This window comes from Myotis nattereri (assembly GCF_964212035.1).
Source record: "Myotis nattereri genome assembly, chromosome: 18".
In the NCBI taxonomy this organism is placed as follows: Eukaryota; Metazoa; Chordata; class Mammalia; order Chiroptera; family Vespertilionidae; genus Myotis; species Myotis nattereri.
Genome location: NC_138093.1, coordinates 8,838,467 through 8,856,185, shown reverse-complemented (window position 1 = coordinate 8,856,185; position 17,719 = coordinate 8,838,467). Strand labels below are relative to the sequence as shown.

Sequence of the window (17,719 nt, the reverse complement as noted above, 5' to 3'; positions counted from 1 at the left end):
AAGGCAGGATGGCAAACGCCAGGCAGACCCCCAGACACTGGCTGCAGGCAAAGTCGGTGGGGGCAGGGGGATCCGGGGTTAACCCCGCCCACCCACAGCCCGTGGGCCCATGGGCCACCTTGGCCAGCACCCCTGCCTGGTGCCCCAAAATGCGCGGCCCCTTCACCCCCGTGCGTTTCCATTTGACCTCTGGGGTTTGAACCCTCCGTGGCGGAGCGGAGCAGCCCTTCGGGGAAGGATCGATTTCGAGTCCCCAGCACCATCTACCGCCCGGCCTCGCGGCCCAGCCCAGACAGGTGTGGGGCTCCGGCCGGGAGCGATGGAGTCGGGACGGGTTTGGAGTGAGGAGGAGTCTGGGAGGAGGGGCTAAGGATTTCAGACAGTGAGTGTAAAAGCTGCTCGGCGCTCCCGCTCGGCAGAGAGCGCCGGGGACGGAGCGAGCGCGCAGGGTGAGTTCGGAGGCTGGAGCGAGCCCCGCGAGGGCGCTGCGCGGGGGCGGGGCGGGCCGGGGCCGGCGGGGCTGGGCTCCCGGGACGTCCCGGCCCCACGAACCAGACCTCCGTGCACCCCGAGGCTCCTTAGAAGAGCGTCCCCAGTGGGTGCCGGGGTGCGGGAGTCTCGGCAGGCGGGCGGGCAAGTCGTGGGGAGCTGCGGTCTTTCCGGTGGCGGAGTTCACGGTCTCCCAATGGCCCGAAGTCCGGAGGCCACCCTGGCGCCTGCGGTAGCCGCGTGGCGGTGCCAGGGGCGGACTATCCGCTCCGGGGCTAGAAGGGGACAGCGCGCAAGTGAGGGAGAGCGAGTGAGCGGGGTGGCGGGAGGCGAGAGGGATGCGCGCGGGAGGGGAGCGCGCCTGGACCAGAGGAGCGTGGTCTGCACCGGAGGGCGAGTGCAGCGCGCGCGGGCTGGGCTGTGCACGAGTTTGGAAATTCCCCAGGTGAGGGGACCAGAGGGCAGGGCGCGCTGGACCTTGCCAGGAACGGAGCAAGTGTCTGTGGGCTTTTCTGCGCGTAGCTGCAGGGCTGGGATTCACGAGGGAGGCCCCCGAAGCTTGATGGAGGAAGCCTGCGGGCCAAGGGGCCTCCATCAAGCAGCCCGGACCGACCGAGGTCGCCAAGGCTGGGCTCCGGCTTCTTGGGCACCGGCTGTCTGCTGCCAGGTGTGTGAGAAGCTGGCCTGGAGGGGTGGGGCCGGCAGCGCCTTGGTCCAGGCAGCAAAGGCTGAGAGGACCCAGGGGGCAGAGAGCGGCATCGCGCAGCCAACGCAAACAAGAGGCTTTGCGCTGTTCCATTACGACTTTCCTCATTCTTTCAACAACAACAAAAATCTCTGCAATTCTCCTGGAAGGTGCTTTCTGCTTGAACTTTCTCTTCTCTTGCGAACTGAGATTTGAGAGGAGCCTGCTTGCTAGGCTGGTTTTTCCAAGTTGTTCCAGGTTGGAAGTTGTAAGAGTGGGAAGGATAATTTATGGGTGTTCCGTGCATTGAAGAGCATTACAGCAAAGCCTTTTGGGTGCCGTGGGTATTCAAGAACAACTTAGCGCACGTTCCCAGCTGGAAAGCAAAAACAGTGCTCGCCGGGGTGCCTCTGCCCTGTCTGTCATCCTGGAGAAAAGGCCCTTGATTAATGTCCTGGCTCCATCCCCTGGGCGCACCCACTGCCCGTGCCAGCCCCTCCTCCCCCACATGTGCTGCCAGCTGCCTTCTGCAAAGTCAGGATCCTGCTGGAGGGCCCACCGGAACTTATCTCCAGGGGCTCCACGCTCTGCGCCTGAAACTCCCCCTCTGCAGAGCCGCAGCAGAGAGAGCAGCGGTTCTCAACCTGTGGGTCGCGACTCTTTGGGGGTCGAACGACCCTTCCACAGGGGTCGCCTAAGGCCATGGGAAAACACATATATAATTACATATTGTTTTTGTGATTAATCACTATGCTTTAGTTATGTTCAATTTGTAACAATGAAAATACATCCTGCATATCAGATATTTGCATGACGATTCATAACAGTAGCAAAATTACAGTTATGAAGTAGCAATGAAAATAATTTTATGGTTGGGGGTCACCCCAACATGAGGAACTGTATTAAAGGGTCGTGGCATTAGGGAGGTTGAGAACCATTGGTCAAGAGAGTCCACTTGAGATCCGGATGGGTCTCTTCTGTGGACTAAGTCACATGGCAACCCCACTGTCACTCCATGACAGGCAGCCTTCCCAGAGGTTTGGGGTGAGGGGGCAGTGCGAGTGGTCTGGGGGCTGAGACTGGCCCTGCTGGCATGGACACACTGAAGAAATGAGCGTCCCAACACCTGGGTCCTTGGAGAGGGGCGGGGCTAACAGCCCAGGCTCCCAAACCTCTCCCCCAGGCTTTCCCCATATTTGTATGCAGGTGAAAAAAAGGGCAGCCTCGAAGGGGAACATGTTAGGAGGCGCCAGGTCTCTGGGGCATGGGGACACGTGTTTGAAAGAACTGGAGGAGTAACAGAGGATTTTATAACCAGCTCTGGTGCCACGCCTTCCCTGGGCAGCCGCCTTACCCCTGCAGCAGCCCAGCCCCACTACAGAATTGGGAAATGGGTCCACTCAGGGCAGGCATCCCAGCACTGCACCCTCAGCCGTTCTCAGAGTGAGGGTCTCACCTTGTCCCATTTGCCCTCCCACATCTCCTACCCAGAGCACCAGAGGGTGGAGGGGATGAAGCTTCACACTCCGCTCTCTCGCTCTCTCTTGCATGGAGAAATCCGTGCCTTGGCCAGGAAGGGGGCCCAGCTGCCACAGCAGCAGGGAGGGCAGGGCAGAGCAGGGCAGGGCTGCAGCCTCAGGGAAGTTTCTCATCACCGCTGAGATGAAACTGATGAGAACCACCGCACTTCACTTTCAAATGCGAGCAGCGCTCCTGCTGCACATTCCAGGAGTGCCCCTTGCCACGCAGCTGCATGGAGCCGCAGAGAAGCTACAGAGGAGACGCGCTCCTGCCCCTCCGGACTGGGCACGGAGCAGTCGCCCACCCAGACATCGGTGCCACACCCGGCACCAGAGGCCCGGCCATCTGTCTTCCCCCAAAAAGACCTTGTAGGGACGTCAGGGCCCAGAGCAGGTAAGTCTTGGAGACCTCTGCTGGCAGCACACACTTTCTGCTCTCGGGAGGCAGTGGCAGGCTTGCAGGGGATTCACTTAAAATGTCTGGACATCTCTGAGCAAACAACCCATGTTCCCAGAGGGTTTGTCTTTCTGTGACTGGCGCCTCTGACCTTACAAACCTTCGGCGGAACCGTCAGCTCGCAGGCTTGGCTGGTCTGAGAAACCAGCTCCGTGATGGACCAGTTTTACAGAACAGCATAGGGCGGTGGCAGGAAGCAAACGCATGGAGATGGAGGACCCTTCCCCAACCCGTTCCCAGGAAACTTGTTTCCCGGCCGTGGAGAAACCGTTAACATCCTCATTCCAAAGAGCAGTAAAGCCAAGATGGTCCTGAGGCAGAAGCGCGGCTGGAGACGCTGAGGCCCGGGGCCCCGGCCTTTGGGGGGATGTGCACAAGGACTGTCACTATTTGAGCCGAGGCGGAGAGCCCTTCAGCCACAGAGTTGGGCCAAGACCAGAATGATGACAGCGGACAACAAAGAAGAGTTCCGTGCTCCGTGATTCTTCCCGTATCCTCCTAGGGGCTACGTTACATGCTCTTGAGAAGTCGCCATAGACTACTGGCCTTCGACACAGCAGGAATCAGGCTGAAACATCGCGGGATGATCTCTTGCTATTTTCCTCCTGTATTTTAGGTAACTTCCTGTGGTCGTTTCCTGAGTTTTGAAACAGGAGGGAAAGTAGCTTGGTGCCCTTGAGCAAGTCACTGAACTTCTCAGCTTCCATTTCCCAATCGGCAGGACCAGTGCATTGAATTACTAGTGTTTCTCAATGGGGCCAGTGGCAGCTGGGGACACTTCCTGGGTAAGGATGACCTATTTACCTAATGCGGGAAGCTTCGTATCCCTACCTTCGCGACTGAATGACGGAAGTCAGGGTGACAACCGAAGATTGCCCCTCCCCGCCGTGCCATTTATGGTTAAATGCTTATTAAAAGGATAATTTGCTCCCAGTTCAGAACGCCCTTGGAAATTACCCGCGAGGCCCTTTCTTCCAGGCCTTAATGTTGGGCATCTGTTTATCACTGAGAATGGGCCTGGGGCACCATTCTCCAAGAATCAGCATTTCAGGCTCCGGGAAGCCACTGGCAGGAACATCGGTGCTGTCTCCCCACCAGCCTCATCCTTTGCCTTCTGTCAGTGGAGTGTGACTGCAAATGAGCCACATGCAAACAAAACCAGAGGGAATGGGGAGAAGGGCCGGCAGGGTTTAGATCGTGGCGGCCTCTGTCTGTGCTATTTGCTACTAAAAACACAGGCAGACTGTTTGCCCGGGGTACCCGCAGCTCTGGGCAGAGACCCTCCCTTCCTTCCTTAAGTGGGTCTCACTGTGGTACCAGGAGGTTCCTCCCCAAATGACAGGATGAGGAAGCAGAACCTCCCCAGCACTGACAGCACTTAATGCCACGTGGGTACATGTTGCTATCAAATTAATACACCTGGGCCCCAGCTGTGAGGATAAATGGGAACCAATAATGTGACATTGGAGTGAAAAAGAGGCTGGCAATGCTACCTGGAGGGACGGTGCTTCTAGCGCTGGGCTTATTCTCAAGGAGAACAGCTCATCCTTCCCTCTGACCCAGCCTCTCCCTGGAGGGCAGTGTGAACCATTTGGTTATGCATAGTGCCAAGGGCCACAAGGAGTGCCTGGGAGGATGTTACAGGGAGGCCTACTTGCTACTCACCCCCAAGTAGTAGGAGAGAGAAAACTACCAAAGGGGTAGGGCTGATAGAGTTTGGAGAGTTGACTTGTAATGAAGTAATAAAAAAAAAAAGGCTGGGAGCCCTAGTGAGATCCCAGTAAGGAGACTGGCTGAGCCTGTGGTCTGTCAGGTGGGACTAGCAGATGCCTTTTGAATTGCCCAAGAGTTTGGCCAAGCCCTTCCACTCGTGGAGCATCCTTTTATTTCTATGAGCAGGAGTATTAGTCAGAGTCAGTCAGGGTTTCCCTGTAAGCCCGCCACCAGGCTCAGCAGAGGGCGATGTTCGGGCCGCGCCTGTGGTGGCTTCTGCGGGTGGGGAGGGTCTGGCACTGGACGCGTGGGAAGGAACGCCCCGAGCTCTGCACAGAAGCCCTGCCACGTGGAGGGCAGCCACAGCCCGCAGCGACGGGACCTGTTCCCAGGAACCACATTGTATTTGCTGTTTGGTACAGAGGGGCTGCTGTGCCGTCTTCCTTCGGCTCTTGGGTTAGGGGCCAGGGTCGGTGGTACGTATCACCTGTCTGCTTGCTGCATGCTGCTCCGGGGTGCGCCCAGGAGGACTGCCTGGTGGAAGCCAGGTGTGCTCAGCCCAGGTGGGGGTACAGGGAGGTGCTGTCTCAGGCCCTTGTCACTGTGGCTCTGAGGTGTGGTTACAGTGACTTGAGTATCTCTTTTGCCCACTCCGGTGACATGCCATCCCATGTTAGGACCTGAGCAGACCAGGCTCGGAGGTGAACACACTGGGGTGCCACAACCTTGTGTCGAATCCCCGCGGAGACGGGAGATGCCAAGAGAGTCAGGCCCCCTTAGGACTGTGCTTTTGAAGGGAGGAGCGGTCATGCTGGGCTCTGACTGCAGGAAGGATGTTGGACCAGGTGAGCAGAGAGGATGGAGATGAGCACCAGGGGACAGAGATGCAGGAGAGCATCTCTTGATCCCAGGTGCTCTTCTGGAAAAGAGATGAGCAGTACCTTCTCTGCCGGCTGCAGTGCACGGTGGGGGTGCTGTCGGTGGGACGCCAGCCCGCGCCTGGCACACAGTGGGCACTCCACAACACGCGATCCTTCCCCTCCTGTTCTCCCTGGGCAGGACTGATCTGAGGGGGAGGGGGGGGGGTATCTTTCTTGATGCCTTTTCACTTCAGGTCAGTCAATACCACCTTTCATTCTCTAAGTCTATATTTTGACCCTCTGTGATGAACATTCTCATTTACATAGAATTTTAACCAAACTCTTCATCTGCATTTTCTTTGCCTCATAATATCTTGGTAAAAGGCGACCCATGGCTACGCTCCGGCGGTTTTCTTTCCGAGGCAGCTTCCCCTCAGACTCGTACTTCAGAAACGTTATGCAACGCTCTCTAAATAAGGCACTTCTCGAGGAGGGCCATTTGTCCTGGCAGCTTTCAGAGTGTTTGGTTCCTTACCCGCATAACAGCTCCTCCTCCTCCAACAACTGGTGTCTGTAGGACTTTCTGTGTCTTATGGAATTTCCAGGAGAAGGAAGAAGGAGGCTGTGAGCTTTTCCACGAGAGCAGGGCGTCTGCGCTCTCCATGCCAAGGTAAGCAGCCGGGCAGCTGTTGCTGAATTGCATATCCCTGTGGCCAAAGGGGGGACAGCCCACCCCACTGGGGAGGGAGGTCCACCAGCTATCAGGCTGCTGGATTGACTCCCCTCCTTCCAATTAGCATCTCTATCAGGGTGCTAACCAGGGGAGTCATGACAAATGTAAATCATGATCCTGCCCAAGGAGCTTGCTGTGGAGCCGAAATTGAAATTAAAATAGCGTTAGGGGCTGGTCAGGGCATGTGAGTGAGGTAAGGCCACAGGCTGGTGGGGTGCAGTGAACTACAAATGGCATGGCCCATGGAAAGGGGACAGGCCGTGCGTCCCCTTTGCTTTGCACTGTTATAAATCCAGTGTGGCCAGATCTTCCAACCTTTCGAGAAAAGTCAAGACTCTGAGGTTGAATGTATAATTTCTTCACTTTCAAAAACATCCGTGTAGCGCCAACAGAACCTGTCAGCAGGCTTTTTTACCGTCTCGAGCCATATCAGGGGAGCTAGCCGAAGAGGTGCTGACTGTGTGGCCATAAGACCTCAGAGAAGGGAGAGGCCTCAATGATGAGGCGCCCTCCAGGAAGGCTTCCTGGGGGAGGGGCCGTCCCGCGGGCGAGTAGATTTAATAGAAGGAGCCCGGCCCCAAATCAGACAGATTTTATCAGTTTATTCCGTAATCCCTGAGCCTCAGTTTCCTCATCTATAAAAGGGAACCATAAGGTCAGTGTCAGAGGTCAGAGGTCAGAGGTGAGGGTGAGTGAGAGGGCGCTGGAAAGCCCTTACTAAGCCCAGAGGCTGATGGAGCAAGTGCCTGAGTTCGACTGCTTTTTCCTGCCCCAGGAAACAGACAGAAGGTATAGGTGACCTTTCTCCTCTCCGGCCCTCTCCCTGCTCCTCCCGAGGTCTGTGTCCTTGTGCCCACTTGTCAGAATCCTACCCCTTTAAAAATCTGACCTGGGCCTCAGCAGAAAAACACAGCTCCCCTCAGTAAGAAGGAAAAGTACTCCGGGAGGCTGTATAGACACGCACGGCAAATATTCAAGGAATTCTTAGGAATTAAAAAAAAAAAAATTCGTAACTGGATTTTTGCATGAGGCCATCACAGGAACATGTTTTCTCAATTAGTGTGCACATTGCTCTCAGTGAAGTCACCGTGGCCGGGCTCATCAGGGCCGGCGCACGCCGAGCCACCTGATCTGGGCTTCACTTTCCATGACCTACATCTGATTCAGCCAAGCCTGGCACTGCCCCTTGCTGTCGAAACCACATCACCCCCCAAATCTGCGAGCAGGGTGGAGGCACACGCACCCCCCCCCCCCGAAAAGCAGGCATGATCACCAAAAACTGAGAAAGACAGCCCTACTGTTGGTGGTGGGTTGGTAGGTCTCCCACCGCCCCTCGCGTTCTTCTTGTCCTTTGGCATTTAGTGTTAGATGGTGACTGTGCGTTGCCCCATCAGAAAAGAGGAGACCTTTAGGTTCTGGAAACAGAGAGAATAGCTGCTTTTGCGAAAGCATGCATCAACCGCCTAAAATATTACTAGTCGGGGCCTGAGATCAGCGGTTATGTTTTCTGGATGGCTTCCTGGACTGACTCTTTTCCAAGCGAGCGTCTCTGTCAGATATTTGTAATTTCTGAAATATTTGATTGATGATGGCCCCTGACCAGAGGGACCGTCCAGAGTGCACAATTAGCAACATGCCTCAGAAGCAAAGATGTTGCCCGGCATCCAACAAGATCAAGCAGGGGGTTGAAAACATTTCAAATCGACTGTCAGAGGCCAGAGGAAAGGAAAATGTTGTTCAAAGACCCATATGGAGATGTGGAATCAATTTACTGGTCTCTCCCTCTCTCTCTAAATGAAAGAGAGCAGAGTACGATTTTCAGCAATTAGTGGGTATTGCATGCAGCAAGGGAAAGTATTCATGAAACTTGTTTCAGTTGTATATATGTTACACATATACATGTGCAAACTGGATCATGATGGAAATGTATTTTTTCACTGTGAGTCGTGGTTAAAAAAAAAGCTTACAAGCTACTGGTATGGATGAGAGCATGGCTTAGGAAAAGGCATAGCTCAGAGGCCGGGGTTAAGTGCCAGCTTTGTGGCTCCCAGTTGCCTGACCTTGGGCAACAAGTTCTCTAAGCCTCAGTGTATAAGGTCAGAATGATGACCCCTCGCAGGGCTGGCGTGTGGAGTCACAGACCAAAGTGTGCAGTGTGGCCGGTACTTTGCCTGCCACCAAGGAGGCCCCGAGTCAGTGAGAGCTGCTGTCCTCGTCTGTCCTCCCCTCTGCCTTGTCCTCCTTCTTCTCCTCTCTCTCTATCTTCTTTAGGACAACGCAACTTCATCACCACCATGACTTCCCTATCCGCTTTCATCCCTGCGGTTTGATGTTCTCTGGCAAACCCAGCAAGAAAACAATTATCATATCTGGCCCTTGTCCCCACCTTCCATGTCATCTTCCTCCCACTTCGTTCTTGCAGAGCCATCTTCCTGTGATTCTGGCCCCCAGACACGACCGTGACCGCAGTTGTCCAAGGGGCACAAGACATCCTCCTCCCGCCGCTGGAGGGGATAACTGTGTTGGCCCTCCTATGGGTGCAGTCCCTCTGGGAGGAGCTTCTGTCCCCACAAATCGCATCCCTTCCCCTCAGTATATTTTTGTAAGGACAGCAGGGCTAAGATGCCATTAAAGTGTTGACATTGTCAAATTCTTAAGCACTCCCTGCCCAGAGCAGAGAGCCTACCATTTTCTCATGATGGAGGCTCCAGGCTGCTGCAGTGTGGGGGGCGGGGGAGGGAGCCGTTTAAGCGTCTCCCCTCCTATAAACAGCTTTAGGCTCCTGATGTGGACACTGGAGCTGACACCTTCAGGGAAACCAAACCTAATCCTAACTCCAGCCCTAACTTAGGGGCAGCCTATCACTGACCCCAGGCCCAACCTTCCCTTCCCAGGGGAGGGTGTGCGAAAGAGTGGCGCACACCCAGAGGGGCCACAAAGGTGACCTGTCCCCTTTTCCTGAGAGCCCTGCTAACGCAGCCCCTGCAGGCAGATCAGCAGTGACAATCCCACCCCCCCGACCCCCACCCCCAGCTTCTTTTTTAACAAGAAAGCTTCCCTTTCTCCCCTCTGCATTTCCCATGCTCCCCTGGGGCTCATTCCAACTCTCCCCTTGTGAAACGCCCTCCCACTGGGCCCCATGCTCACCACCAGGACTCAGAGAGGATTATTAGTGACATCTCCTCAAATGCTGAATTCCAGTCCCAACCAAAGTACCAGCGCTCCTGTCTAAGGCAGCTATGGCAGCTCTATTTGAGGTTACCGGGCGGTGAGGGGTGAGGGGAGGGAAGGGGAGAAAACAGATTTATTTCTAGTGTCATTTTCGTCTGAGTATCCCTCTCTCCTTGCCACCGCTCAGGCCACTGTTCCCTGTAACACTGTCATCAGGCCAGTTGCACCTTTCCAGTAACATTTACAGCAGAAGAGAGATGTGTGTCACATCACACCCAGTCCCCTCCCCTCCGCCCAGGGGACTCTATTGAACCTGAGTAGACGGCAAGCAAAGTAGCCAAGAGGCTATTTGAATTCATCACTGTTGCACCTTGGTGGTTTTGGGGGGTCTTTTGGTTTGTTTTGTTTTGAAGGGAAAAGCAAATGCCAACTTAGTTTTTCTGTGCCCAAAAAGGGGGGTTGGGGGGGATGGAAAGTGTATGTCCACCCTTTCTGAAACTCATAATGACAAATGGAATCGATTGTCCCGGACATGACACACCGCTAAGGATGTCTCCTAGGCAAGAAACGAATTACCTTCTTTTCGTCCGGGCTCAAGGGTGTCGTGTCTGCCCTTGGATGGGAAAGTGTGAACCTTTAACAATGTTTTCCTTTTCCTTGGTGAGGAGGTCACACACCAAAATCTGACTCCAGATTTCATGGCCGGGTGTCAGCATCTCTCTCTGTATCTTAGAGATGGAAGAAAACATTTGGGGGGTGGGGCTTTTAAGCATTGTTGTTTTTCATTTTTTCTGAGAAAGAACTGGGCAGGTCAGAAAGTGAAGGACTTAGTAAAGCGACAAATATGTTTCAAAGGTTCTTTTGAAAAGCACCTTTACGATTAAGCAAAAAAAACAAAAAAAGTAATCTTAAAATTTTAAACGTTCAACTCTAGTCATTTCAGCTTCTTAAATGATTATGGACAGAAGTTGGACTGGCCATGCTTGGGCTTGGGAAAAGTCCACACACCTGCCTGAAGCTTATTTCTTTTATGGATGGGGAAAGTTGTGTGTAAGACAGAATAACGGTTAAGTCAGGGATGGGTTCTTTATTTCGACACAGTAATGCTGCAATTCAGGAAAGCAGGGATTTATTTCTGGCTCAGCCTTCTCCTCGCTGTGTAATGTGGGGCAAGTCACAGAACCCCTCTGAGCCTGTTTCTTAATCTGTAAAATAAGACTAATGATCTCGCCCCTGCCTGCTGAATGGGCTGCTGCATTGACCATGGTCTGAGGGCTGGGAAAACACCTTGGCCGTAGACAAGGGGTAAGATGTCAGAGCCCCAGGTGAGGAGCGTCAGACTCCAGGTGCCAATGCTGGACCGTGGTGGCTGAGGGACCTTAAGAGTCACTTGCCCTACACCAGCGCTCCACGCTCCTGCCTGCCCCTCCCGGGCAGGAGGCCTGTGCTAGGCATTGCGTGGGCCCCTGGCCAAGGACACTGTGGAAAGAGCCTGAACATGGAATCAGACTCCCAGGGTGCCAGGCCCGGTAGTCGGTAGTGATGGGGGGTGAGGTACAACAACTCTCTGGTTGTCAGTTTCCCCAGCTATAAAATGGGACTAATAGCACTTGTGAGTGTCAGGGTTAAACAGGGGGACATCTGTGAAGTCTTCCGGTTGCTTCGATCTTGGTGTTTGAGTGGTCGGTGATGCTGAACACAAACAAATGCCCAAGGAGCTCCCCGATTGCGTGGCGACCTGGCTGAGGACAGGCTCAGGCAGATGGAGTGACGGGCCAGGATGCCTTGGGGACACGGAGCTCTCCTTATGCCCCTTTCTCACTGGCCTCCTCCGCCACCCCCTTTGCTAGCTTCTTCTTCCCCGGACCTCGAAATAGTGGGGTGGCCTGGAGCCGCTCCAGGATCCTTTATTTCCTGTATCACTCTTCGTAGATGATTTCATGCTCTCCAGGCATTAAACACGACCTACAACTTCTAGATCTCCATCCAAACGTCCATGGCCACGTGGATGTTTAATGGGCATCTCAAATGTAGGATTTTTGACCCCCAAACTATTCTTCACGTCTCAGTTCAGTCTCAATGACGTCATTATTCCCTCAGTTGTTCAGACCCCAGATCTAGAAAGCATCCCTGATCCTGCCTTCCTCATCACCTTTCATAGACAAACCACCGGCAAGTTCTGGTGGCTTCATACGAAATTCTGAATCCAGTCACTTCTCCCCATCCCACGACTGCTTCTTCTTTTTTAAAAATATATTTTCTTTATTGATTTCAGAGAGGAAGGGAGGAGAGAGAGATAGAAATATCAATGATGAGAGAGAATCATTGATCAGCTGCCTCTTTGCACACCCCCCACTGGGGATCGAGCCCGCAACCCAGGTATGTGCCTTTGACCGGAATCGAACCTGGGTCCCTTCAGTCCGCAGGCCGACGCTCTATCCACTGAGCCAAGCTGGCCAGGGCCCACGACTGCTTCTTAGTCCAAACCAGTATCCCCTCTCACCCGACGACTACAGGAACCTCCTCCTGGGTCCCACCGCCTCCATCCTTGTTCCCTCACAGCCTTTTAACCCAACAGCTGTCGGAGTGCCCTTCTAGAGCTGTAAGTCATGTTACATTATTTCCCAGCTCTCAACCCTCCAACAGCTTTCCATTACACATAGAGTAAAATCCAAATTTTTATCATGGACTTAGTTCAGTGGTTCTTAACCAGGAGTGAATTCTCGCCCCCGCCCCCCCCCCCCCCGTCCCCCTGTCCAGGGGACATTTGCAACAGCTGGAGACATTTTTGATTGTCACAGTGTGTGTGTGCGTGGGGGTGGGGTGGGGGGTAGTAGTGGTGGTGATACTGGCATCTAATGAGTGGAGTCCAGGGATGCAGCTTAACATTCTGCAATGCACAGGGCTATAACCACCCACCCACCCTCGCTCAACAAAGAATTGGCTCAAAATATCAGCAGGGTTGAGGTAGAGAAGCCCTACCTTTATATGATTTGGCGCTGACACCCTCTCCAACAGTCTGCATCCTGCCTGCCTGCTCTGTGGCAGCCACGCTGACCTTCTTGCTATGTCTTCAACACACTGATCTTGTGACTATCTCGGGGACTTTGCATATGCTGTTTCCTCTGTTTAGGACACTCCTACCCACAGATCTGCTTCACCACTAGGTCTGCTCAGATGACCCCCTGGTTGAAAATGTCTGTTCCCACCCGCACCAAACCCTGCCACCAGTAGACTCTGTTCCCTTACCCAACTTCATTTATTGCTTAGTACTTCATTCTATTATTTGTTTTCTTGTGTTAGAATGAGAGCGGGAACTTCTGTGTTCACCAAGTACTTCATCACATAGTGGGAGCTCCATGAGTGTGTGCTGAACGAATGGACTGTTGATAAGTATGGTGCAAAGAAACTACAGAGGTTAGGAAAGGAGATTAGTGGGATGCAGCATTGCGGGGAAGGCTTCCTGGAGGAGGCGTGCCATGGGTTGCATTGCAAGTTTCTGGAGTCCCCGCCCCTACAGCTAAGCTGGCCCCAAAGGGGCAGGACTTTGGATGTGCAGCTTCCTCACAAGCATGAACGTACCTGGGGGGCCGGCCGCCTTGTAGATTAGAGCCAGCTGTGGACTTTAATATTCGGTATAAAGAGCAAAGCTGGAGGACTCAGAGGCCCAAGATGTGTGATTGAACAGAGGAGTCAGGAAAGAGAGGTGAGTTGCCATTGGTTCCGAATAGAGGGAGGGCGGGGCCTGGGAGGGAAGAGCAGCCACCTCCAGAGGAGAATCTCTGAGTCAGCTCATCCCAAGGGGCTCACGGTAGTTCCTGGGGAAGGAACTGGGAAGGTCTTTCACCATCGTTTCCCAGGAGTGAGCGAGGGATCAGGGCCACTAGGAAGGCCAGGCAGAGACTGTCCTGAACAGACCTGTTGAGTTGGGTCTATGTGAGAAAAGTAGGAAAATCATGGCTCCAAGAGAGTCTTGATTCCAAACACTGATCCAGTGTCAAACACTGGCCCTTTGCTTCCGTTTAAAATGTAATTCTTGTAATGCCACCTGTGATAATGCATAGTTCATGCTCAGCCCATCCCAGGTCAGCCCCAGTGCCACCTCACAGTAAGGATGTTGATGCCCAGTTCTTGAGCGAGACTGATGGGGGAGGGAGTATAGGCCATGGCTCCTTTTTCCCAGGCCTCAGATTTCCAGGAGATGCAGATCGTTGAGCCTCTCTTGAGAGGGGAATGCCTGGTCCCAGATACACAGGTCTGGTCATCCCCACACCTCCTACAAATGACACGGTATGGATATTTTAGGGCCTGTGCCCTCAGGGCTACCTCAGGACACTTACTCATAACCCTGGTTCATTTTGCTGCCTGGAAACACATGAGGATATGACTATAGGAGACGAGCTGGCCAATACCTCATTTTATTAGTCTATAAATGTAGATTTAAAGTAATATACCTCAGATGTAGACGGCTTACTCCAACCTACCAAAAATATCATTATAAACATTTACAAGGTCTGAAGAATGATATAATGGCGATGAAATTCAGATGTGGTGGATTACCCTAATGCTTAATTTAGCCCTGACTCAGTCCATGAAAATACAGATTTTCCCGCAGACACCTTCTCAGAGCTGCCTGGGCCCTGTGTGCCTCGTAGGGCTGAGGTGATGAGGCTGTCCATCACACAGCCTCGGAAGTCACACCTCGAGCTGACCATCCCTTCTCTGCTTCCTCAGAGAGCTGCTGGCATGCCCCTGTGACTTTCTGTTCACGAAGCCTGCCTGCCAACTTGCCACCAGGCCCACTTTGATCACTAGGTCCTCTGCTTGGTACACAGAAGTTTGATGCCGTCAAACTTCTACACCATAAAAAGTGACCTCTGACCCTTCATTCATAAGCAATGCATGGCCAATCATGCTCGGCTGCTGCTGATCCCAGAGGCGACTGCTTTGAGTAGCCATCGAATTCGGCCAGAAGGCTGTGGACCACTCACAGGCAACAGAGCAAGCAAAGGCTGGCCTTGGGCCTTCCTTCCTACTGACTGTGGGACTTTAAATACATTACATAAACTCCCCCTGATGCTCAGTTTCCTGAACTGTAAAATCGGAGCAATAGTAATACATCCTTACAAAGTAGTGGTTAAATGAGAGAATATATGTAGCAGCATAGTACCTGGCACATAAGAGTCATTCAACAAATGGCAGCTGTCCTCATTATATTAATAAAACCTTGGAGTAAACTTTCAAACATTAGTCAGTGACTCAAGGGGATATTTTAAAGCAGGGGTCCTCAAACTACGGCCCGCGGGCCACATGCAAATACAAATATTGTATTTGGTCCCGTTTTGTTTTTTTACTTCAAAATAAGATATGTGCAGTGTGCATAGGAATTTGTTCATAGTTTTTTTTTAAACTATAGTCCGGCCCTCCAACGGTCTGAGGGACAGTGAACTGGCCCCCTGTTTAAAAAGTTTGAGGACCCTTGTAAAATTTAAAGTATGAGGTCCTTGGAAAGTGAGAGGAAAGGGAAATGGGGTTTAAGACACTGGGAGGAAATCTCTAGACAAGGAAGACATAGGTTCAATGCCACAGTATCACTGATTTACTGCTCATTTGTGGGATAACTCAGTTAAGCCACCTATACGTTGGGGGTAATAATAAGGCGGCTGTGATGATTAAATAGAATAATGCTTATAAAATGGGTAACCAGGCACATAGCCTCAAAATGTTTAGTGTTCTCGTCATTATTGCTGGCATTGCCACAACCCATCTTCCCCTGCTAGTTCTTACACAGGTCAACAGCTTCTGCATAGACAGTTCCAACCCGGGTTCCTGAGCACTGACCCAGGACTGAGGCCGGGACAGCTCTCCCCCGCCTCCAGGGTCTGTTCCCGTCACAGGGCGTTCTCAGGCAGCTAAAACTCACTCGCACAGATGTCTGGGATTCTCTCCACTCTGCCTCCACGTGGCTTCGTCACATGCAAAGTCAATGTCATGCTTCGCACAGACCAGGGCTCTTTTCCTTTCTTACCAGGGCCTGGAGGTGGCTTCCCCGCTCATAGTGGTCACAAAAGCAACAAAGCCATGGTCTCTGGCATGAACTTATGCCGCACAAGGGAAAGGGGCCCATAACTTTGCTTTTGCCATGGGCCTGGCCAAAAAGAGCTGGACCGGGATAGGAAAGAAACGCCAGAGACAAGAGCCCTCTAGCTTGGCTGGACTCAGGGAGAAGTAATTGCAGGGTTGTCTCATTTGTGATCAAAGCTACCAAACTTATAAAGTGTTCTGAAGCTGTGTCTGCCCATATGTCCCTAAGTAAACACATAAAAATGGAGGAACGTTGGGTCCCACCAAAGTTCTTAATTAGAACCAGTACTTACTGCCAAAGTGAGGTCTGTCTGAAGGCGAACTATTCCGTAGTTTTTACTGAGTTCTCACTGCATTGCACTGCCCTGGGCATTAGCTGCATTTAGGACGTTTACGACTCAGACCTGCCTGCAAGGGACCTACTAGCTGATTAGCCCTTTTTACTTGCATTTTAATTCCAAGGAAGCCTTTAGCCTTTCGGGCAAAGAATCACTGGGATGGATCTAATACCGCAGGGTCAGGAGGATTCTTCTAGGACCTGGGAGCCTCAGACGTGAAAAGGGAATGAAGGCCTTTCATTATAAAATGTACTTCTCCCCCTTCTGCAGGCTTCTTCTGACTGCCCCCGTCTACCCTCCACCACACGCACACGTGCACGTATACGCGCACACACACACGTAACCACACACACATATAACCACAAACACACCACACACACAAAAATAGACATTGCTGAGGCAGCTGCAAATATTCAAGACCTGCACAACCATTCTGACTCAAAGATCCATAGAACCCTAGCATCGAGAGAATCGTGAGAAATCCTCACGGGGAAGATTTTAAATATATGATGGGGAGAGGGGGAAATAAAGAAAGAAGACCAGTGGATGAAGTGCCTTATCTAAAATCAGAGTTAGCATAAAGCCCGGCTCAGGTTTGTCTTCCTCTCCCCTCCCCTCCCCTCCCCTTTCCTCCTCTCCTTTCCTTCTTTCTTTCTTTCTTTCTTTCTTTCTTTCTTTCTTTCTTTCTTTCTTCTTTCTTTTTCTTTCTTTCTTCCTTTCTTTCTCTCTTTCTCCCGTTCTTTCTTTCCTTCTACTTTACTCATCAGCTATTTCTCAAGCACCAGCTTTGTGGCAGGAGCTGTGCTAGGCACTGGTGAGACAGGTGGACAAAAACCATATACAATTCCCTCCCGCACGGGCTTGCAGACTGGTCAGAAGGACAGCGACCAAGAACCACACAAAGGAAGGGGAGGTCCCGCTCTGATCAGGGCCCTGAGAGAGCCACACGCTGTATGCTGTCTGAGAGGGCCTAATGGCAGGCAGGGAAGGCTTCCTGGAGGAAGGCATGGTACATCTGAGATCTGAAAGGTCGACAGGAGGAGAAGGTGAGATGCTCCAAAGATAAAGGAAGTCCTCCCTTCTCATCCCGGGCAATGTTGCAGCCAGGGTGGGCTCACTCCTGCTCCACTGGGAACGTCTCTTCTCTCCACACTCATGAGGTCACACTGGTAGCTTGCAGTTGGCCACGGTGGGAGTACTTACACCCCAGAAAGCAGCAGATGCCACAAAGCAGGCCTACTCTCCCCTTCAGCCCCTGCCTTGGGAGAGGCAATTACCAACACTACCAGGCTGCATGTACTCCACCTGCTTCCTAGCTGTGGACAGCACAGACCCGGCTTTAAGCCCAGGCCTAGTTTCCTGCAGAAACTCGATCAAGAACCTATTCCCAGGAAGGCACTGTCAGCAAGGGCCTTGGGCCTTGGGGCTGTTTATTTCAGACCCTGGGCCCCCTGGCTCCTTCCAGGATCCGGAACATCCCGGCAAATTAGTAGCGAGCAACTAAGAAAGAGTCCTTTCTTGGGGTCTTCGTCACCCCTTGCCATCGAACGATATTTATCAAGCGCCCACGCCTGCCCAGCACTGCGGGAGACACTCAGCCAGGCCGATCTCAAGTTAGGCTGTGACCCCTCAGGAATTCGGGGCCTGGCAGAGGCTGCCAGGCCGACAC

The 17,719-nt window shown here is 52.8% G+C and overlaps 1 protein-coding gene across 1 annotated transcript in view; it reads left to right on the top strand.

Moving 5' to 3' along the window:
- The first annotated feature begins 368 nt into the window (after positions 1 to 368).
- The window catches only part of NGF (nerve growth factor), a 49,818-nt gene continuing 32,467 nt past the window's right edge, over positions 369 to 17,719 (top strand). The window contains exon 1 of the mRNA XM_081113090.1: positions 369 to 449. The gene's annotated coding sequence lies outside the window, so the exon portion shown is untranslated. The remainder of the gene's footprint in view (positions 450 to 17,719) is intronic.